Here is a 23,077-nt window from a genome sequence, read left to right on the forward strand (position 1 = left end):
TTCAAGGCAACAGTTAATGGTCACATATGGGGTATCGCCGTACTCGGGAGAAATTGGGCTTAACATTTTGGGGGGTATTTTCTGCTTTTACCCTTTTTAAAAATGTAAAGTTTTTGGGAAAAGAAGCATTTTAGGTAAAATGTTTTAATTTTTTTACATATGCAATAGTCGTGAAACGCCTGTGGGGTATTAAGGTTCACTTAACCCCTTGTTACATTCCCCGAGGGCTCTAGTTTCCAAAATGGTATGCCATGTGGGCTTTTTTTGCGGTCCTGGCACCATAGGGGCTTCCTAAATGCGGCATGCCCCCAGAGCAAAATTTGCTTTCAAAAAGCCAAATGTGACTCCTTCTCTTCTGAGACCTGTAGTGCGCCAGCAGAGCACTTTTCACCCCCATATGGGGTGTTTTCTGAATTGGGAGAAATTGTGCTTCAAATTTTGGGGGGTATTTTCTGCTTGAACCCTTTGTATAAATGTAAATTTTTTGGGAAACCAAGCATTTTAGGTACATTTTTTTATTTTTTTTTACATATGCAAAAGTCGTGAAACACCTGTAGGGTATTAAGGTTCACTTTACCCCTTGTTACGTTCCCTGAGGGGTCTAGTTTCCAAAATGGTATGCCATGTGTTTTTTTTTTGCTGTCCTGGCACCATAGGGGCTTCCTAAATGCGGCATGCCCCCAGAGCAAAATTTCCTTCAAAAAAGCCAAATGTGACTCCTTCTCTTCTGAGACCTGTAGTGCGCCAGCAGAGCACTTTTCACCACCATATGGGGTGTTTTCTGAATCGGGAGAAATTGGGCTTCAAATTTTGGGGGGTATTTTCTGCTATTACCCTTTATAAAAATGTAAAACTTTAGGGAAACCAAGCATTTTAGGTAAAAAAATGTTTTTTTTTTTTTACATATGCAAAAGTCGTGAATCACCTGTGGGGTATTAAGGTTCACATTACCCCTTGTTACGTTCCCCGAGGGGTCTAGTTTCCAAAATGGTATGCCATGTGGGGTTTTTTGCTGTTCTGGCACCATAGGGGCTTCCTAAAGGTGACATGCCCCCCAAAAACCATTTGACGCTCCTTCCCTTCTGAGCCCTCTACTGCGCCCGCCGAACAATTAACATAGACATATGAGGTATGTGCTTACTCGAGAGAAATTGGGTTTCAAATACAAGTAAAAATTTTCTCCTTTTTGCCCCTTGCAAAAATTCAAAAATTGGGTCTACAAGAACATGCGAGTGTAAAAAATGAAGATTGTGAATTTTCTCCTTCACTTTGCTGCTATTCCTGTGAAACCCGTAAAGGGTTAAAACGCTTACTGAATGTCATTTTGAATACTTTCGGGGGTGCAGTTTTTATAATGGGGTCATTTATGGGGTAATTCTAATATGAAGACCCTTCAAATCCACTTCAAACCTGAACTGGTCCCTGAAAAAAAGCGAGTTTAAAAATTTTGTGAAAAATTGGAAAATTGCTGCGGAACTTTGAAGCCCTCTGGTGTCTTCCAAAAGTAAAAACTCATCAATTTTATGATGCAAATATAAAGTAGACATATTGTATATGTGAATAAAAAAACATTATTTGAAATATCCATTTTCCTTACAAGCAGAGAGCTTCAAAGTTAGAAAAATGCAAAATTTTCAAATTTTTCATCAAATTTTGGGATTTTTCACCAAGAAAGGATGCAAGTTACCAAAAAATTTTACCACTACGTTAAAGTAGAATATGTCACGAAAAAACAATCTCGGAATCAGAATGATAACTAAAAGTATTCCAGAGTTATTGATGTTTAAAGTGACAGTGGTCAGATTTGCAAAAAATGGCCGAGTCCTTAAGGTGAAAAAGGGCTCAGTCCTTAAGGGGTTAAAGGGGTAATCCAGGCAAAAAAAAAATTTTATATATCAACTGGCTCCGGAAAGTTAAACAGATTTGTAAATTACTTCTATTAAAAAATCTTAATCCTTCCAATAGTTATTAACTTCTGAAGTTTTCTGTCTAACTGCTCAATGATGATGTCATGTCCCGGGAGCTGTGCATGATGGGAGAATATCCCTTGCATGATGGGAAAATATCCCCATAGGAACTGCACAGCTCCCCAAACGTGAGTCATCAGAGAGCAGTTAGACAGAAAACAACAACTCAACTTCAGAAGCTAATAACTATTGGAAGGATTAAGATTTTTCAATAGAAGTAATTTACAAATCTGTTTAACTTTCCGGAGCCAGTTGATATATAAAAAAAAGTTTTTGCCTGGAATACCCCTTTAAAATCGGCCATTAAACGGTTGCTACAAAATCCCATTATAGTCTATGGGATTTTTACATTATCCGTTTTAACCCGTCATAGCCCGTTATTAATAGCGGACGTTATTTTGTGATGGAGGAAATAGTGCATGCACTATTTCTCCTGTCACAAAATAACATCTGCTATTAATAACGGGCTATGACTGGTAATGTAAAAATCCCATAGACTATAATGGGATTTTGTAACGGCAGTTTTTAATGGTTTTATTAATGGGTCATTATAATGGATCTTTAAAACGGACATTTTCTATAGTGCGGGAGCAGCCCAAGTCTCAGGTGTTTTGGAAGCACAAGGGCGACCTACTGTACTTTATATTAGGCATCAGGATTTATTGTTGTGGCTGATCAGTATATAATAAAGCCTCAAACTTTTCCTTAGTACATTATAAATATGTATGTTACAGTTAAATTAACATAATAACACAATTTGCAGGTTTGTTCATTTGATATTTGCTTGCAGTGTGGTAAAAGGTGTGATAGCGGAGGTGTAGAAATGTTAATTTCTTGTGGACTCCATTACCTCCTGAGAAAATAATGGCACACAATAACATCATTCATTATTAGTATGCACACCTTTAACTTTCCGAATCTGTATTCTAATCACAGCTGGAGTTATGTAAAACGCTTTGTACAATTTGTCTTTGAAAGTATATAGGGTTTTGTATGATTCTCTTTAGAGATAAAACCACTGAATTTTGTGCTTACAATCTGAAAGAAGCTTCTATTTCTGTATTTCTATTACTAACAGTGAGTTTATTGCCATAAATGCAGAGCACCAACTGGTTGACACTTATAGAGATGCAAGGCCTTTTCTTTACAGTCCTGGAAATTACTCTAAAGTAACAGTACGGGGAACATGTTATTTTAAAATATAACAATATGGCATTCATGTCACTGTAAAATTAACCTTTCAACTGCAACTCAAGTACCGTATTTTTCACCCTATAGGACGCACCGGCGTATAAGATGCACCCAATTTTAAAGGTGCAAAATCTAGAAAAAAAGATCCTGAACCCAACAGTGATCTTCAACCTGCAGACCCCCAGATGTTGCAAAACTACAACTCCCAGCATAGGAGTTGTAGTTTTGCAACATCTGGAGGTCCGCAGGTTGAAGAGCACTGGATAGGAGGTAATACTCACGTGTCCCCGCCGCTCCAGACCCGTCACCGCTGCCCTGGATGTCGCTCCATCGCTGTCGCCGCGTCCCTGTGGTGTCCCCGACACTCCGGACGTCTTCTTCCCCGGGATCCACGCTCTCCGTCGCCGTCATCACGTCGCCTATTGGATGATGGGACGGCGTGCGCGACGACGTGATGACGTCGAAGGAGAGCGCCGGCCATGCAGGGGATCCCGGCACGGAGCAGTCACCAAGGTAAGGTCCATCCCGGTGTCCTGTAAGCTGTTCGGGACGCAGCGATTTCACCGCGGTGGTCCCGAACAGCCCGACTGAGCAGCCGGGTTAGTGTCACTTTCCCTTCAGACGTGGCAGTCAGCTTTGATCGCCGCGTCTGAAGGGTTAATACAGGGCATCACCGTGATCAGTGATGTCCTGTATTAGCCGCGGGTCCTGGCCGTTGATGGCCGCAGGGACCGCCGCGATAGGTGTGTGTATTCACCGTATAAGAAGCACCAACTTTCCCCTCCCAGTTTTGGGGAAGAAAAAGTGCGTCTTATACGTAGAAAAATACGGTAACCCCTTTGTAAATGGCTAATAAGGAATGACAAAGTGGCAGACAAAGTGGTGGACCAAGTGGTCAGGACAGTGACCATAATGCACGCATTAAGGCAAAGATTCTACAATGGTGTTCAGGCATCGAGGCTGATTCTGATCACAAGATAGATTTATCAGTAATATGCGTCAACAAAGAAAAGCTGATGGGAGCCAAAAGGGTAAAGTGATGGCATAACAATGCATCTCCCAATGAGTCCTTTCCCTTCAGCAATCGTTGTAGGTCACCACTGATACTATCTTCTAAAATGTCTCAATGACATGTCAAAAAGGCCAAAAGATTTTTTTATCTAAAATGTGTTAAAAGCATATTAAAAGCATAACTGTCATTTCAGGTAACTTTTCAGCATATGTTGTCCTGTGTGTACATGCAGACTAGCATTATTTCTGACAATTAGCTGGAAAGTGCTCACCTATCTTCAAACCACCTTGAACTGAGAAATTAGCCATCTAAACACCTATACCCTAGGTGTAAAAAATACTATAATAGACAAATAGAAAGTGACGGTGCTCAAAGTTAAATGGATATGGGTCTCAATAATTGAAAAATAAATGTATTTAAAAAAAATGGTATTTACTTTATAGTGATATAAGAATTACATTTTAATTCAGCAGCAGTCCTCAATATATTTTATTTTATTTGATATGCATTATTGTATTGTATAACTTGCTTATACGTCACCATATAGCTTGAAGTAAGCCACAAGGGCCCTGTGGCTTTTCCAGAAAGCTATGTATACATATATAACATCAATATTTATTTTTAACAGCTATGCTTATTGGGATTTTTTAATAAATACAATTTTTAAAAAATAAAATTTTCAATTATGGAGACCCAGTATCCATTTCACTTTGAGCACCGTCACTTTCTATTTGTCTAATTATCTAACTTGTATATGGCATTTTCACTAGTTTTCCTAGTGTAGCCTAGTCTCTATAATGTCTGCCATAAACTTATTCCCTATATCTCGATATCACATCCACAGAAGCAGCAGTAGCATGGAGAACATTATAGAGCAGCAGTGAGCAGTCTTAGATGCGAATCAAGCCCTGGGATGAGATCTAATACTTACAATAAACACTTATATTCTATTCAAATTATGTCTGCCTGTGGCCATTCCCGCTCCTTTCGAAGAAACCAATAAAAACAGAGGCATTTATTCTAAGGTGCAATAAAAATTATATTTTATCACCTCTTTACTCCTTATGTACCTATCAAACATATTCTCTTTTAAGAGTTTATCATGTGGGTAAGGAATAAGACAGGTCAAAAGAAGAAACTTTCTCTTCAAATATGGCACATGACAGGTATTTTTGAGGCATAAACAAAAAGGCCCAATCTCAGTAAACATTTTGACCTACATAAAGCTTACTTAAGAGTTTTATTACTCTGTGTGAATAGAATAATGCTTGTTAAATATCTGATACTGATAGATTTAATGGTTACATTTCTGGGTTTTAGATAATTCCATAACATTTACCGTATGTCCATTGTTTCCAAGAAATTAAATGAATTGGTTTTGAAAACACCCACACAATATTATATATATATATATATATATATATATATGTATATATATATATATATATATATATATATATATATATGGATGGAGAGTTGAAACTGGCAAAGATTACTGGCTCCTAGATGCAGGATACCCATTGCCTATTTATGTGACATTCTGCGCGGTGTATTTTCATGCTGCATTACTTGTTTTCTGATGGTGAATTTGTTTAAGGATGTGTGCTCCAGTTTTTATTTTTAAGCACAGTTGGCGTTCTAGTTCATGGTAAGGGTTTGCACTAGAAGCTATAGTGCTGAATATTTTAATCAATTATTGATGATCTCTTTCTGAAATGCAGCTTCACAGCGAGTTATTTTTTACATTTCACTTTCTAGATGTACTATGAATAGCTAAATCATTACTGTAGCTGTATGATCATGTAGGTTAAATAAATCAAGATATTCATTATTTAAACACTGCGGTTCTAAAAGACATTCTGAGCTATATAATGGCACTTTCATTGTACGTTAACTCTTTTCCTCCTGTCCTTTGTCTACCCTAACATTCAAAGTGGTATCAGTTCTGAATTACAAACCAGGCAAAACAGATCCAAGTGATACATAAGTGGCTTCAAAGTTTTTTTTCCAAAGGGCATGTAAGAGTAAATGCAGAAAGCGCATTCAATGTAGTGAATAGTCACAATTTTAACAACAAATAATTACCAGGGCACTGGCTCCAAAGGGAATGGGACGTATAAAATGTTATACTATACTATAATATAACTTTTATTGATTACTAAAAATGTCCAGAAGAAGGACCACCAGAACAAAAACACTTGTGATTCTCATATATCAATGAGAGTGTGATAAATAACAGGATCCCTATATATATTGTACCCAATATGGTAGAAAGATATGGATCTACAAGTTTACCCGCCGTCGGGCAACCACAGAATTGCTCCTACAATTAGGAGACTTCCAAGAAGAGTCCAGATAAGTACATCAATAAGAAAGGATAAGTAGGGGGATAAGGTGTGTTGGATAGGGAGGGAGGGCCTGAGGAGATATATAGCCTATAGTAAACGGCCACTACTTATCTCACCCTATTATAGGCTCCCTATTCCATGCCTGAACCTAGGCGGAGTGATCTGTCCTTAAAAGCATGGGCCCCGCTCTGGAACCTACCCCTCCAGGTCCTGTATATTGCCCTATGATATATAAAATGTTATCTATCAGTATAGGTATGACCAGAGTTCAGTATTGGGGGTAACAGGAGGTAGCTTCTTATGGTGCCAATGTATGGGTTTTATTAAAAATATAAAACACTGATCTACATTTTTTCTCTGTAAAGCCAATTAATGAAGCAATGTTAAGAGGAGCTACCATGGCAGACGGACTATTGGACATAGGACAGCACATTTCCAATTGACAGCAGTCATGCTAAACTTTAAGTGACAAGGATGGTGGAGTGCATTTTAAAACCCATTTCCTTGGGCCCCAAAAGAGCTTTACAGTTCCTTAAAGGGATACTCCACTTCCCCAGCCTTCGGAACATTTAGTTCCGATTGCCGGGTGCGGGCTTCAGGGTCGCCACGCCCCTTGTGATGTAACGCCATGCCTCCTCAATGAAAGTCTATGGAAGGGGTCACGCCCCCTCCCATAGACTTGCTTTGAGGAAGCGTGGTGTGACATCATGAGGGGCGTGGCGACACTCAAAGCCCACACCCAGTGTTCAGAACTACATAATCCGAACTCTGGGGCAGTGGAGTATCCCTTTAAAGTGGCTTTCCCACAATATAAAGTTGGTAAAATCAGATGTGTACCACATACTTATGTGTAAAGGAGTAAAAATGTACTGTTTTATGGTAAAATGACTTACACCACTGTCCTGTTATTCTCCATTATTCTGACCACTTCCTGCTTTTTTTTCTATGAAGGTAAAATCTTATTAAGACTTAAATATTTTTAAAGAGGTCATATGGGATGTTTCTAGTCAACCATGTGTAGATTCTTAGACAGTCCGTAAAAAAAATGAAAACTTTTTTTCAGTGTCCATGAAAAATAATTCATGCATCTGTGTTGTTTTTGAAGTTGGCGAAACCTGTACACATTATTGTGTTTGTAATAATCACTATTTTAATAAGGCTATCATGGACACATTGGCCCACATTTACTAATGCAAACCCAACATGTTCTGTCGGGTTGTGCAGCAGATTCCGGCGCATTGTGCCAGAAATTCTGTCTGCGTCAGAATTTGCGCCAGAATTGAAAAAAAAACAACTAACTCTCCATTTTACTAAGAAAACCCGAAAGAGGGGTGTGGCTGTCGGGAAAAGGGAGCGTGGTCACCGAAAAGGGGAGTGTTCCCGACATTTTTACAAAAACCCAACATATTTACTAAGGTTTCCACATAAAATGTGGTGGATTTCAGCTGAGGAAAAAAGCAAAGTGTAGGGAAAGTGGAAAATGTAGGGAAACCTTAGTAAATACAGTGGAAATAAATTGTAGGGAATTAAAACCCACAAAGAAACCTACACAACACTCTTAGAGAAACAGGGCCATTGTGTTTCCATTGGCGTTGGGGAATGATGGCATGAAATATCTTCTGTGCTGTGATAATCCTTTTAAAGGGTACCTCTCATCAAAAAAACTTTTGATATATTATAGATTAATGTATGCAGAATAACTTTACAATTGCATGTTATTAAAAAATATGCTTCTTTCTATTTAATTTTCCACTTTGAAGAAATGACCACTAGGGGTCTCCCTACCAGTCCTGGCAGCAAGCATTTCAGACTCATGCTGGAGTCCTAAACACTACGAGCTGCCAGTCTGCTTTGTTCACAAAGGAGAACACTCAGAGCTGCCAGCCTGCTTCCTGTTTGGCTGTGAACAAAGCAGGCTGGCAGCTCTGAGTGTTTAGGACTCCAGCATGAGTCAGAAATGCTTGCTGATAGGACTGATCGGGAAAAATACAATAGAAAGAAGCATATTTTTCATTAACATGCTATTGGAAAGTTATTTAACATTCATCAATCTAAAATATATCAAAAGTTTATTTGATGAGAGGTACCCTTTAAAGGGGGTAATCCAGGTATAACATATTTTTTTTATTTTGCTGGGGGTGCTATTTACTTACCTCATGTGTCTTAGCTAGCAGCATGACATCATCCAGTGCCCCTGCTCCTCACTCTTCTTCCTACTGCCACAACGGACTTGTTTTATAAGGAACTGCCTATTCAGCCGATCACTTGCCACAGCAGTTTCTCACATTAGTCAGTGATTGGCTGAGATAAGTCTGTTTAGGAAGCAGGGTGACGAGCAAGGGACCTGATGGAGTTATCAGGGGCGTAGCTATAGAGGTAGCAGAGGTAGCAGTCACATTGGGGTCATGGTGCCTAAGGTGGCCCCAAAACACATCTGCCCAATAAGAGACCAGTATTTTAATTGGCATATGGGTCCCTGTTGCCGATTTTGCATCGGTGCCCAGAAGCTACAAGCAACACATCTGGGTGTTACACCAGGAACTGCAGGGGATCTGAATAGGCGAGTATGTCTTTTACAGCACCTCAGCAAAAAATAAAAAAATCGGTATGCACTATGGTATTCTTAATATATATAATACAATAATACATATAATCATATTCATTATTACCATAAGAAAGGTTGTCTGTCCATAACATTTTTTGGATAAGTTGTCCAGAAAAACGTTAAAGGTGTAATTCTTTTCCACCAGAGTCCCCCTTTAATAAATTGGTTTGCACACTCTTATCCATGGGCTGAATGTTTATGGGCTGTAATATAAGGCACAATTCATGTCCAGAGTGTCCAAACATTTTTTTTCCTACATTTCCTACAAGCTGTATAAGGACATGATATGCAAAGATTAACAAAGATCAACATAATCTTCTTAAAAAGGCCAATATCGGTTATATAACATCTGTATATCTAAGGCAATATTAACTGTCTCAAATTTGACACTTATGAGCACAATCATAGTGGAGATGAAGGGGTTTGGATTGTTAACGTTGTATGAATTCTCCATATTAAACCAATTAAACATCTCAAAAGACAAAATACATTGCACACAGTTTATCAATCTCCCCTGTGTCCCCTATTTCATGGCCGTGAGCATTCTATGTCCTCCTACTTGATATGCATATTACCGCTTATAATTTGGCGTCCAAGTCTCCTCTTTTCAATTAAACATAATCATCCATACTTTTTCCTTTTTGTGATGTCTTTTCTTTTTATTTCTGTTCCTTGAAATGAATTTCAAGCATTAGGAAAGAAGATGACTGATGTACTGAGAGCTACGAATAGCATAAACACTATCACAGTGGACCTGAGTGTCGGAATGTTGCCTCCTTTAGTTTCTTCATAGGTTATTATGTGGCAAATAACTTCAGTTCGTTTATCTGCTATAGAGACAGAATGTAAAACAATATTGTATATTTGGATTTTGAATAAAAATAAAAACAGTTTTATATGGAAAAAGATACAAATGATATTATTAAAAGAGAATCACAACAGGAAAGTCGTCTTCCAAAATAATATTCCGCTTTCCTATCACTCTGATCATTATTTAAATGATTTAATGCTGGTTATTATATGCAATAGGTTTTAAATTTTTAGACAACTCTTTTAAAATACCCTACTATACCGGAGGCAAATTAGAGGGTATGATATATCCCAAAACCTTCTCCCACTGATTTTAGTTGTAAGTGGAAAAAACGCCATAAAAGTTTTCCAACTAATGGAAACTCCAATTGAATAGAAACTTTAAAAATTCTGCACAGAAGATTCCATGCTGATATTCAAGTTTTTTTTTTTTTCACCAGGATGGGACGTGGTGCTCAGTGAGGAGAGGGTGCTGCATCCGACACCTGCTCCATTCATTCCTATGGGAGCACCGAAAAGACCTCTTTTATACCCTACCAGCTATCCAATGGTGTCTGCAGCTCATAGCAGCAAAAAGAGCTGACAGATTTGTGATGTCCCGGTACAGAATATAGTTCTGTACAGTCCTTAAGTCCCCTCAGGAAGAGTCCCTAAGGTCCACAGGGCTCTCCTGCAGGGTTACCCCTAGGTTATATGGTGTTTAATGCATAGTGTATTCACTATGTACATTTTTTGTATGTGTTCTACTGAGAATGTCATTATGTATAAAGTTGTACAGGACCTTCCTTGGTCATGTGACCTGTAATCACATGACATACCCAGAGTTCCAAGGGCACAAGTACCCCAGGCAACCAGCTACCAATGGGCTTTAGTCCAGCCCCCTAGTATATAAGGGGCTCTCTTTCCTCTCTTGAGACCTGGACCTAAAAGCAAGCACAAAGTCCTGTACTATCCAAGTTCATGTCAGCTAGGCCAAAGCCTAAAGACCAGCAGCCAACTGTAAGTCAAAACTACTTCTACAAATCAAGTGACTACTACCCAGCTAAAGTAATACTAGTTGTGGTCATGGCTCCAAGAGCCTAGAGTGGGAACTGTACAAACTGTATAATACTGACCGTACTTACCGACCTGGAAACAGGAGACCATCTAGAGGACCTAAGAGGGAAAACTAGCGGATGAGGTGTGCCCAATTACCGCGACCGTGGGTATGCCTGATAGAGGGCATACCCTAGTGGGAATTATGAGAAATGAGGGAGGGCTGGGTGGGTGACGCCAACGTAACACACGCCCCCAGGTGTGGGAGAGGGGTGATTATATACCCCACGCCACTCCCACAAATAAAGCCAATTAGGCTTAACACTTGTGGTCATGGCTCCAAGAGCCTAGAGTGGGAACTGTACAAACTGTATAATACTGACCGTACTTACCGACCTGGAAACAGGAGACCATCTAGAGGACCTAAGAGGGAAAACTAGCGGATGAGGTGTGCCCAATTACCGCGACCGTGGGTATGCCTGATAGAGGGCATACCCTAGTGGGAATTATGAGAAATGAGGGAGGGCTGGGTGGGTGACGCCAACGTAACACACGCCCCCAGGTGTGGGAGAGGGGTGATTATATACCCCACGCCACTCCCACAAATAAAGCCAATTAGGCTTAACACTTGTGGTCATGGCTCCAAGAGCCTAGAGTGGGAACTGTACAAACTGTATAATACTGACCGTACTTACCGACCTGGAAACAGGAGACCATCTAGAGGACCTAAGAGGGAAAACTAGCGGATGAGGTGTGCCCAATTACCGCGACCGTGGGTATGCCTGATAGAGGGCAAAGAGTCGGAGGTAGGGTACAACTGAGTTTTATTTGAATTTACAGAGCCAACACTTTAAACACCCCCGCCATCTCGGTGGACGGGTCAGGGACGTAGCGCTCGAAACAGCCAGAATTCCAGCGCCCCAACTTCTTGATGACGTGTGCAGGGGCATTGTGTTTAGACGCTGCAGAGGCTGCTCCGATCCTAAACGAGTGACCTGAAATGCCACTAGGCTCGTGTCCCAGGACTCTGACAAGGGACCGCACGTGTTTGGTGAACTGTGAAGAGGAGAGTGCTGACCCATTGACCGGCAGAAGAGGGCTGTGCGCTGGCTGTCCAGGGAACGTGGAAAGGAGTTGTGTGAGGGCCAGGACCGGACACCATTGGTGAAAAGTGGGGAAATAGCGTATGGTGGCTCCCCATCTACAGGTTTTGGTGGAAGACAGAGTGAGTGCAAACCCTGCCCCGTGCGGTGATAGTTGGCTCAGGAGAAGACCCCGTGACCTTCGACCGCAGCGTGTGAACTCCCCCGGCCTCAAGAATCCGTAGAAGGCCAAGTAGATCGCTGCTTTGATGACAGTGCTGAGTCTGGGACCAAACGGGTGAGTGTCCAGGAGTGAGGACATGGATCGGAAAAGGTCGCCAGTGACTGGTGCACGGGAGGGTGGTTTGGGACGTGACAGGACAAGGATGCCTTTGAGTGCCGCCTTAATAGGGTTAGTGGACAGTAGAGAAAGTGCGTCGGGATGTGAGAAGGATCTATGGTGTTGTAACCCTGCTAAGTGAAGCTTGATGGTGTTGTGGGAGAGGTGAAGAGAAGAATGGCAGAAACCGACATAAGCAAGAGAGGAACGAACCGAAATTGTGGCAGGGAGACCTTGTTTGTGCATGAACGTGGAAAAAGAGGCTAGAGCTGCGTCATACGCCCGTTTGGTGCTGGGTGCAAGGGACTGTCTGATTAAAGAATTTGCCACTGTGATGAAGTCTGTTAGTCCATCTGGAGATACTGTGTTGAAGGAACTGGGACCCCGACGATGTCTGCTTCTGGGTGTACCTGAAAGAACAGCTTCATGTTACCTCGTGACAGAGCGTCAGCTGCTGTGTTTTTAGTACCCTCAATGTGCTCAACACAAAAGTGAAAATTGTGCTGAAGAGCGATCAAGACAAACTTCCTGACAAAACGCATGATATGTGGGGACTTAGAACGCCCTTTCCTTAAGATGTCTACTGTGGCCATGTTATCGCATCTGAAGCGGACAGTGGAGTTGACCCACGAATCACCCCATACGGCAGCGGCTGCTACTATTGGATAGATCTCAAATAAGGCCGAAGTTTCGTGAAAATTCGGGATAAGCAGTATGTCCTGAGGCCAAGGACTGGCCAGCCAGTGTGCGCCATGGAGAGCGGCGAAACCGACGGCTGAGGCGTCAGAAACCACGGAGGGGGATGTTTCCGTGGCTGAGGGGACAAAGAGCGAGATTCCGTTCCAGTTATTCAGGAAGTGACCCCACATGGCCAGGTCTGACATTGCCTCGCTGTCAATTCGAATGACATGCCTCTGCCCGGAAACTGAAGGAAGTAAGTCCAGGAGTCTGGATATGAATGACCTACCTTGCGGAATGATCCTCATCGCAAAGGCCATCATGCCTAGGAGGCTTTGGAGCTCCACCCTGGATACTGTGTGGCACTTTGTAATTTTTTGGATAACCTCACGGATCCTAGCCAGTTTCTCCTGGGGAAGCCTGGCTTGCATTTCCTCTGTGTCTAAGATGATGCCTAGGAAGGTGAGCTGAGTGGACGGGCCTTCGGTCTTATGGGGTGCGATTGGGACCCCAACTTCCTTGAACAGCCTCAGCAGTGACCTGAGATTAGAGGGACTGTGACCAGGGTGTTCCAGCAACAGGAAGTCGTCCAGATAGTGGATAGTGTAGTGACAGTTGGAGACATGTTGTAAGGCCCAGTGTAAGGCCGTGGCTAGTTGATCAAAAAGCCAGGGGCTACTTTTGGCTCCAAAGGTGAGTTTAGTGGCAAAGTAATACTTGCCTGCCCATTTTACACCATGCCACTGCCACAGGTCTTGCTTGATGGGGAGAAGTTTGAAGGCGTCGGTAATGTCAGCTTTGGAGAGCCACGTGCCCCTGCCCAGCTGTAGTATGGCCTGTATGGCTTGATCGATAGTGGAATATTTCATACTGAACTGATCGGAAGGGATCAGTGCATTGATGCTAGGGATGTTAGAAGAGTAAGGCGCGGAGAGGTCATAGATTAACCTTCTTTTATTAGAAAACTTCCCAGTGGCTAGCCCCAACGGACTAACCCTCCAGACAGAAAAAGGGGGTACATCAAAAGGGCCGATCATAAAGCCTTTCAGAAGTTCGGTTTGTATTAATTCTGACACCACCGTGGGTTCAGCGAGTGCTGACTGAAGGTTAAGGCATTCATACGTGCTTTGAGGCAACGCGACCAACCCTGTGTGAAAGCCTTCGCGAAACCCCCCAACTAACCATCTGACCCAGCAGGGATCAGGGTGGCTGGCTAGAATGCGGGCCAGGGCGTCAACCCGCACCACGCCTAGTAACGCCTGGTTGCCTTTTTGAGAACAGATGGAGCTGGGGTGGGCCCGGAAACAGAGAAAACACACATGGAGAAGCTTGCAGTTGCTGTAGGTGCATGCAGAGAGGTTGAAATTGTTACATATCTGAGTCTTGCCCAGAAACCTGACCGGCCTACCTAGCCTGTCTAGAGCAGGAGAGTTCCTCTGACTGGGGCCTAAGGAGATATTTTGGCTCCTGTTGGTGCTTGTATCCGCCTGATCTTTGCTCAGGGGGCACCAATTAGTGGTGTGTGCGGTGACCCCGCACCAGCTGCAGGAGGGGGCTTTTAGACCTGCGAAATGCTCGCAGTAAAGTTCAGTGTCAACGGCTCCCCAGTTGGTCGTGTAATTGAATTGCTCGAAAGAAGCAGCTGCCTTAGCAGCAAAAGATTTGTGGTACTCGTAGAAAGTGGACCCTCCGTGTTTGTACGCCATTTGTGCGATCTTGTGGAGGTACAAATCAAGTTCCTCCCTGCGACTGGGACTAACTGAGCAAATGACGTCTCTATATAGCCCAAAGGCTATGACAAACTCGTTAATTGTTAGTTTCCTGTTAAGCCTGGCATCTTTGCTTTTGAAGGTGACAGCGAGATCGCCACAGGCAACGGTTTTGGTGTCATTGATGTCCGTGGTGGCTATCAGCAGAAGAGCCAAGTTGACATTCTTGCCCTCCAGAATGTCTTTTTTAATTGCTGCCGGGATAAAGTGTGCGGGTGTAACATTCGGGGGAGGCTGAAGCATACCTGAAGGCGGAGCCTGAGAGGTAGAAGCAACAGGAACAGCGGGGCCTGGGGCTGTGTCCGTGACCCTGGCGCGTTCCATGTCCTCTAGTCTATCCTGTAGCCCGGACACTGATGTGAGCACCTGGCTCATCATGGTGTGGAGCTGCGAAAGTGAAGCACTGGACGCTTGGTCCGATGCTGCTGCCTGCCTCGCCGGGGGGGCCCGGTCTGTGCCCAGCAGGTTGAACAGCTCCCCTTTCTTGGCTGAGGCCGGAAAGGGGGTGCCCCTCCTCCTGAGTTCCTGCATCAGTTTGGGGATTGTCCAGGTACGGTAGGAGGACATGCTACCCCGGTCCGAAGCTCTTGCTGGGGTCTCGGGGACGGAGAGGGTGTCCTCAATGTCAGAGGGTTGCGACATGCTGCGTTGGAACCTGTCCGGGCCAGTAACGGGTGCCGGTAGACAAAGTTGGATGCTAGTGAGAACAGGGATGGTACCTGAACAACTCTGGCTGCTATCTTGTAACACTGACCTGCTGTATCCTGAGTTGTGGGAATAGAAGGAGCCTGAATAGGCACGATCCGGCTCACGGCTGAGGGGATACACAGAGACAGACAACAAATAGTGAAAATGGGTGGCAGCTGAGTGCCTGACGTGATGAGTGCGTGACGTGGTGGGCTAAAAATGAGTTTCCCCCTATATTTTTTTTTTTTTTTTTTTTTTTTTTGGGGTGTGTCAGATAACGGATGACCCAGTGTTCGTGTGTGTCGAGTTGCGTTGTGCTGAAGCAAGTCAGGAACAACGGGCTACACCAAGGCCCCCACTGACGCGAACGGCCCAGGCTGAACGGGGGTGTCGGCCGCCCGAGGCCCTGGGCCGCGTCAGCGGCGGGTCCAGCGCGTGAAATGTGTTGGCCAAAATGATTGAATGTCGTGCAGAAGTGAGAACTGATGGCTATGTGAGAAGAAGTGAAATCAGTATATGCGTTTTTTTTTTTTTTTTTTTTATATACCTCGAGCTGAAAGCTGAGAGGCGAAGCCACTTGTGGGGCTTAGGAACGACAGTGGAACCTGAAGGGTAAGACAAATACTATAGTCATTAATGATGAGGGACAGCATGTGCCTGGCCATAGGGCTGGTTCCCCCCATTTTTTTTTTTTTTTTTTGAGAAGGAAGGGGGGGCAGGTGTGACATGGTGGCCGAACCTGGGTGATGCCGACGCTCACGGCCCGACAGCCCAGACCCCGGGCGCCTCCCCCCCTCGCGGCACCCGACCATGCATAAGCACGCCGGGAGCTAGCAGGAAAGGGGGGAGAGCGCCCGGACCCGACTGTGGGATGGCACCCTGCGCACGTCCCGGCTGGCCCCCATGACAGGGATGGTGTGGCTCCGGGGAGTGGCGCCGCCCCCCTCAACGGCGGGGCCCCGCCCCCGCAGCCCGTGTCGCCACAGAGCTGGGTGCAGGAACGGAGCCCCCCCCGTGGCGACGCGGCGCCGGGTGATGACGCGGGACGCCGGGACGCGTACTCTCGCCCTCTGTATTGTGGGAAGGAGTGACCGGAAGCGACGCCGACCGCCGGGGCGAATGGGGACCCCGCCCCCCGCAGCCCCACGCCGCAATCTGGAGCGTGGGACGGGATCCCCGAGCCCGGCAGCAGGCGCAACTCCACTCCCTCGGGACCGGGAACCGGGCGGGCCAGGTGAGCGGTGAGGGAACACGGGAAGGGGAAAACATGCAAGAAAAACCGGGGTACAAAAAACCTGGGGGAGCGCGAGGAGGCAAGCGACCCAGCTGGGGGTGAGCCTGCTCCGGCACTACGAACCCGGGCTGAACAACATAGAGCCACACTGGCACTTACCTAACCAACCTCTGCGAGGACGGGGGATAGAACCGTTACACACTACCAACGACACTCCAGGGGGGGGACGTATGCACTAACACGGTAGACTACTAGAGAACTACCGCCAACGTAACACACGCCCCCAGGTGTGGGAGAGGGGTGATTATATACCCTACGCCACTCCCACAAATAAAGCCAATTAGGCTTAACACTAGCACATTGTAAAGACTGTTTTCAACCTATTCTAAGTAAAAGTTCAAGTTGGTTCAAATCCTTGCTGTGGACCTTCATTCATTGCATGCCGTTTTTGGGCTGTTTGTTGGCGTTGCCCTATACCAAAAAAAACACATCCTGGCATCACGAACACTAGGGGTTAACAAAATCTTGCCCCCGGGATTCATTCCATCAAATCCTGCTACCTACACTGCAACACCCCATGGTCACCACTGATTCCCTTTAACCCCTTAAGGACTCAGGGTTTTTCCGTTTTTGCACTTTCGTTTTTTCCTCCTTACCTTTTAAAAATCATAACCCTCTCAATTTTCCACCTAAAAATCCATATTATGGCTTATTTTTTGCGCCACCAATTGTACTTTCCAGTGACATTAGTCATTTTACCCAAAAATTCACGGCAAAACGGAAAAAAAAAATCATTGTGTGACAAAATCGAAGAAAAAACGCCATTTTGTAACTTTTGGGGGCTTCCGTTTCTACGCAGTGCATATTTCAGTAAAAATGACACCTTATCATTATTTTGTCGGTCCATACGGTTAAAATGATACCCTACTTATATAGGTTGGATATTGTCGTACTTCTGGAAAAAATCATAACTACATGCAGGAAAATTTATACGTTTAAAAATGTCATCTTCTGACCCCTATAACTTTTTTATTTTTCCACGTACAGAGTGGTATGAGGACTCATTTTCTTGCACCGTGATCTGAAGTTTTTAACGGTATGATTTTTGTTTTGATCGAACTTTTTGATCACTTTTTATTCATTTTTTAATGGTATAAAAAGTGACCAAAATACGCTTTTTTGGACTTTGGAATTTTTTTGCGCGTACGCCATTGATTGTGCGGTTTAATTAATTATATGTTTTTATAGTTCGGACATTTACACACGCGGCAATACCACATATGTTTATTTTTTTTTTTATTTACACTGTTTTATTTTTTTTTATGGGAAAAGGGGGGTGATTCAAACTTTTATTAGGGAAGGGGTTAAATGACCTTTATTAACACTTTTTTTTTACATTTTTTTGCAGTGTTATAGGTCCCATAGGGACCTATAACACTGCACACACTGATCTCCTATGCTGATCACTGGCGTGTATTAACACGCCTGTGATCAGTGTTATCGGCGATTGACTGCTCCTGCCTGGATCTCAGGCATGGAGCAGTCATTCGTCGATCAGACACAGAGGAGGGAGGTAAGGGCCCTCCCGGTGTCCTGTAAGCTGTTCGGGACGCCGCGATTTCACCGCGGCGGTCCCGAACAGCCCGACTGACTAGCTGGGATACTTTCACTTTCGTTTTAGAAGCGGCGGTCAGCTTTGACCGTCGCTTCTAAAGGGTTAATACCACACATTGCTGCAATCGGCAATGTGTGGTATTAGCCGCAAGTCCCGGCCGTTGATGAGCGCCGGGACCGACGCGATGTGATGCGGGGTCCTGCGTCGTTAAGGGGTTAAATAGGGATATAAAATACATATTTTTCATAGTAAAGAGATAAGCAGGTACAGAGACATAATGCAGAAATTGTCCTGTCCTTTGTCTTCCAGAGATCTATGTACTATTATCAATGCTCACTTTTCATTAAAGGGGTACTCCACTGCTCAGCGTTTGTAACAAACTGTTCCGAATGCTGGAGCCGGTGCCGGGGGCTCGTGATTTCATATCCCCACCTCCTCATTCTTGCTAAAGAAGCTGAGGGTAAAGGTGATGGACTAGACAAGCATGTCTCCAGACCTAAACCCTATTGTGTATATGTAGGGCATCTTCAAAGGAAAAGTGGGGAAATGCAAGGTCTCAAACATCCACCACCTCCCTGTTGTCGCCATGGAGAAGTAGAAGAGGACTCCAATGGCAACCTGTGAAGCTGTGAACTTCATGCCCAAGAGGCTCAAAGCAGTGCTGAAAATAGTGGCAGTCACACAAAATATCTCTCTCTGTCTTGAAAACTATATGGGCGCAACCCTTGCAGCGATGGGATCCTCACTTATTGCACCTTTAATTTCCGAACTCCCGCTCTTTTTTTCTTTTTACCCGAAGACAAAAAAAAAATTTTTTTGAAGAGTTGATCAACATTCTGTCTATATAAATCTAGTATCCATAACCTATAATGTTTTTACTTTCCAGAAATGCATCCAGGTCACTTTCAAATTCTCTTATTGAGTTACCCATGACCACCTCCTCTGGCAGAGTTCCAAAGTCTCACTGCTCTTACAGTAAAGAATCCTCATCTGTGCTGGTTTAGAAACCTTCTTTCCTCTAGACATAAAGGATGCCCCGGGTACAGTCATGGGTGAGATCTCTGTACTTCCCCCTGATAAATTTATACATAGTTATTAGGTCGCCCCTTATCTGTCTTTTTTCTAAACTAAATAACCCTAATTCTGATAATCTTTCTGGTTCTGTAGTCCTCCCATTCCCCGTATTACCCTGGTTTCCCGTCTTTGAATCCTCTAAAGCTCCACTATATCTTTCTTGTACACTGGTGCCCAGTACTGTACACAGTATTCCATGTGTGGTCTGACTAGTGATTTGTACAGCGGTAGAATTATTTTCTTGTCGTGGGCATCTATGCCCCTATTGATGCACCCCATGATCTTTTTGCCTTGGCAGCAACTGCCTGACATTTAATGCTACAGTTAAATTTACTGTAAGACCTTTTCTATGCCAGTTGTCCCCAATGTTTTTCCATTAAGTACTGTAACGCCCTACAGGTGTGGACCCACTGTACGTCAAGCTGCCGGTCAGGCAGGCAGATTAGGGCAAACTGACACTTAATATAGCGCCAGACGCAGCAGAGCTGTTTAAAGTGTTTATTAACGGAGTAGGTAGTTTGATAACAGCAAGCAAAATGACTGCAGGTGCAGACTGGAACAAACTGCACGCAGACAAGAATTGTGGTAGACAGTCCAAGTTCATAACAGGGAGGCCACATTCCATGGGATGAGGCAAAGGCAAAATCCAGAATACAGGCAGGGATCAGCAGACAGGATAATCACGCAGACAGAGACCTTAGCAGTTCAGGATCCACAACCTTGCTGAGGCATCAGGCAACAAGTGTGGCTTCTTTACATAGGGAATGCCTTCCAGGGATTGGAGGGGGAACTACTAGGGAGTGCACGCTGACCGTGCTTGCGCGCAGCCCCTAGTGGCCAGAGTAGAAACTGCAGCAAGAGACACATTAGAGCAGGAAGTCCAAGAAATAAAGCAGACACATGGCACAGAGAATGTTGCCCGATGCTGGTAAGAACCAGGACACATAGTACACTGGTGGTTACAACTACACATTCCCAGCCCCCCATGTGCATAACCTTACATTTATCTTTTTACTTCTAAATCTCTTTTTTATTAAAGAATCAACAACATACAGATGAATATAAATCAACTGTGCGTTGAATTGAGTTCAAATTACAGGGATCAGCACAATTGAAGCATAACAAATATAAAGCAAATGAAGTAAAATTCAGGGCTAGGGTAGGGATGTGGCCATGGGGAGGGAGTAGGTAAAGAGGTCAGATACCTAAAGAATATCACATATTGTAGATCAGTAAGATCGAAAGGTTCTCCATGGGTCCCACAAGTTCAGGAATTCAACAAGAGGCTGAAAGCCAGCAATAGCGGGGGCCTGGGTAGTATACCATCCTTTAGGCACTACTAGTTTTGCTGCTGTCTGAAAGTGGGTAGTCAGCGAGGAGAAGTGAGGATCAATTCAGGTGTAAGATGGATCACTCGGCCTATAATCTGCTTTATTTTATCAGAGATGGCAGACCAAATGCTACTAATATGAACACCATAAGTGCGAAATAGTGCCTCTATGGAAGGGACATCTCCAACATAGGTCGCTGCTAATCAATGAGTGATCAAACAGTAATGCTTGGGTGCGATACCACTTGGAGTACAGTATAAGAGCTCTCTCTATTTTCACACACTTTAAAAAACCCATGTGAGTGTTTGGATATGAATTGCGCCTGGTCCTCCGTAAATACAATACCTAATTCTGCTTCCCAACTGAGTTAACACCTTCTTTTATAAAAAATTAGGGCCAGAGATAAGTTTGGAATAGATGTTTGACAGTGGTTCTTTCAGCGGGGAGAGAAAAAATTTTTCCAACCATTTGCAAGAACGCAGTGAAGGCTATCTTACCCGAAACCCCTTACAAAGTGTGAAAAGTGTGTGTGAAAAGTGTAAAGGGAGTGTCAATTCTATGTCTACGCTGGGGGAATATAGGTCTTTCAGGTGAAGAGCACATAGTGGGCTCCAAAGTTTGTGAGTGTCTTAAATTTGTCAGTGCTAAACCTCACCTGTCACTTCCCAGCCCAAACCTCTAACCTATCCAGATCCATTTGCTTTTGCTTTGCATAACAGAGCTTAGTATCATCTGCAAAGATTGATTCTTTCCTTAACAACCCCTCTACAAGGTCATTAATAAATATTTTAAATAGGACAGGACCCAAGACTGACCCCTGTGGTACCCCACTAGTAACAGTCACCCAGTAACTAGTAACTAGTCACCCAATCAGAATAAATACCATTAATAACCACCCTCTGTTTCCTATCACTGAGCCAGTTACTTACCCACTTACACACATTCTCCCCCAGCCCAATCCTTCTCATTTTATGCACCAACCTTGTATGTGGCACCGTATCAAATGGTTTTGAGAAATTTAGATATACGACATCCAGCGATTGTACCTGGTCCAGTCTGGAGCTCACCTCCTCACCTCCCGGGAAACAGACCCTGTCACTATAGAGTCCTTAAATATTAAAAATATGGGTCTGTCAATTACACTTTTACTTTTAACCTTTTTACTAGTTATGTAGTTAAAGAACATTTTGGGATAAGTTTTAAGCATTTTGACAATGAGTCTCAGTCTCAACTTTTGCTGTTTTTATCAGTTTTTTTATATATAAATTTTTTCCCTATAGCTTTTTAATGCTCTTCCACTGCCTTCCTGTTTTTGTAGCTTAAATGTTTCTTTTTGTCATTTATTATCCCCTTTACATTTTTGCATCCATATTGGTTTTCTCCTGTTCCTGACCCTTGAATTTGTATACAGTATGTACCTCTTACAGTGACAATTCAAGATATGTTTTTTACATACTTACACAGTGTCAGTATTCTTGTTTTTGAGGACATTATCCCAATCTATAATGTTAAGGGCTTCTGTAAGCTGATCAAACTTTGCCTTCCTAAAGTTCATTGTTCTCCACAGAACACCCTAAGAAAGTTGACATTTTTTATATTGTGGTTACTATTTCCTAGGTGTCCCCAACATACACATTACTTATTCTGTCAGGTATGTTGGTTAATATTAAGTCCAGTAGGGCACACTCTCTGGTTAAATCCTGAACCATTTGGGATAGATAATTATCTTTAGCTCTACCCCAGTTTATGTCAAGATAGTCCCCCATAATAACAACCTTATAGTGATTTGCTGCCTTATGAATAATAGATTCTATGCCCTTTTCATTATATTTAGTATATAAATATTCAGTATAAATTTTTTCTCTCCATATAATTCTACTCATAATGACTCCACACAATCATTTCCCTCATATATATCTTTCCGCAGTGTGGCCTTTAGACTAGACATTACAAAATGGCAAACACATCCTCCTTTTCAGATTTTTCCGATCCTTCCTGAATAAATTGTAACCGCCCAGTCATAGCTATGGTTCAGCCATGTCTCAGTCCCAAGTCCCAGTTTTTTATCTACACTGTCTTGGCCTTTACTAGTGTAATTGTCCTCCCCCCAATCCCTAGTTTAACCCCTTACGGACTAGGCCCCACAATTTAGTACATTTTGGAAGGTTTTGTATTCACGCTGTTTTGACATGTTTTCTTCATTCTATGGGTCAATACGATTAAAATGATACCCATGTTATATGCCTTTTTATAATTGTACCACTAAAAATATCTACTTTGACCACCTATAACTTTCTAA

General features: G+C 43.3%; 1 protein-coding gene and 1 long non-coding RNA gene across 2 annotated transcripts in view; one reads left to right on the forward strand and one right to left on the reverse strand.

Annotated features, from left to right (window-relative positions):
• The window catches only part of CAMK4 (calcium/calmodulin dependent protein kinase IV), a 261,206-nt gene that overhangs the window by 226,296 nt on the left and 11,833 nt on the right, over positions 1-23,077 (reverse strand). The window lies entirely within an intron of this gene.
• The window catches only part of LOC130288996 (uncharacterized), a 62,534-nt gene continuing 50,256 nt past the window's right edge, over positions 10,800-23,077 (forward strand). Inside the window, exon 1 of the long non-coding RNA XR_008847462.1 lies at positions 10,800-10,932. This is a non-coding gene — a long non-coding RNA (uncharacterized LOC130288996). The remainder of the gene's footprint in view (positions 10,933-23,077) is intronic.

This window comes from Hyla sarda, chromosome 1 (genome assembly GCF_029499605.1).
Source record: "Hyla sarda isolate aHylSar1 chromosome 1, aHylSar1.hap1, whole genome shotgun sequence".
In the NCBI taxonomy this organism is placed as follows: Eukaryota; Metazoa; Chordata; class Amphibia; order Anura; family Hylidae; genus Hyla; species Hyla sarda.